Genomic DNA, 1,370 nt, shown 5'->3' on the forward strand with positions numbered 1-1,370 from the left:
GCCAAAGGTTCCTCTGCCAAAGCGTCTGCGAAAAATCGGTGTAATTTTTACTCGGGGAATCGATAGGGCACCCTATTAGGGTTGTGGGCATGCCCATCGTGCCCACAACGGTGGATCCGCGCCTGTGTTGGTGGAGCAACTTCCATGTTTGGCGGTCCTTTGAGGTCCTCTGCCTTCTCTTTGACAGCCTGATACGACACGACATTGATCTTTTTTCCTTTATTTGATTCATGTACGCTCTCCTTGGTCTTCCTTCCCTACTTCCTCTTTGCTAAAACTTCTACCCGCTCTAATTTCTATATATTTCATTCTAGCATCGAAAACTTACAGTCGACGTCACAGATATGTTTACATCTTTCACCTTATTACATATGAGTAATTTTAGTATACCTTAAGTACACTAAAATATACTTCATCGACATTTTTTTACACGTTTCCTAAAAATACTTAGAAATCATATAGCATGCACACACACAATTAAAAATAACAATCGAGTCGCGACCTCCTAATTTTATTAGAAGTAGGTTAAAAAACATTACAATCTAAGTATAGCTCGAGAAAATGATTTAACAGTAGGTAAATATTTACATATTGAAGTAACTTGTTTCCTATAGCCGGTTTTGACAATTTTTATAGAAAGAGAAGGTTTATTTAAAATATCTTTAGTTTTTAGGGTAGCGTAGTCAAATACTACTATATTAAGTAGATAAAATGCAAAAAACGTTTGCATTTGTGTAAATAGGTACTTAGGTACCTTAGCTTTTTGCTAAGGGAAAATATTTTTAAGTTTATAAGTTTTGTTTTATGACTGTAGTATTAATTTTTCTAACATTTTGTAAAAGACATGTAAGTAAGGAAAATGTGTCAAAAATATCTTTGTCAACGTATTTTAGGTCTAATCTATAATTCAATTTCAAATAATTTAATTTGCATATAATCAAGATTTTTTGGAAAGTATTATTTTCTTCTAGACATCCACAAAAATAGTGTTTGATGGGATAAAAGGTATTACAGTAAAGGGCCATAAAGTTTGCACATCGGTATTTAGAAAGAGAATATTGGAGGCAACGAGAATGAAAGAGACAACGCTCTACGAAGCCGAAATTCCGATGTGCAAACTTTATGGCCCTTTACTGTACTTAAGTTTTTCAAAGTATTACTTAAAAAAAAAAAACATTTCATGTTAAATAACATTTTTGACCCTGAACGTAGCGAAAGAATGTACAAATAAACCGAAAAAACTATCGGAAACAAAACTTTGTAAACAAGCTTTCATGAAATCATGAAACAATCACGAAGTTCGTAGCGCCGAAGTCCGTAATTGCAGTAAAAGTACAGTGGAACTCGAGTGCTTCCTTCCGGGGCGGCCG

This window comes from Cydia splendana, chromosome 20 (assembly GCF_910591565.1).
Source record: "Cydia splendana chromosome 20, ilCydSple1.2, whole genome shotgun sequence".
Classification (NCBI taxonomy): Eukaryota; Metazoa; Arthropoda; class Insecta; order Lepidoptera; family Tortricidae; genus Cydia; species Cydia splendana.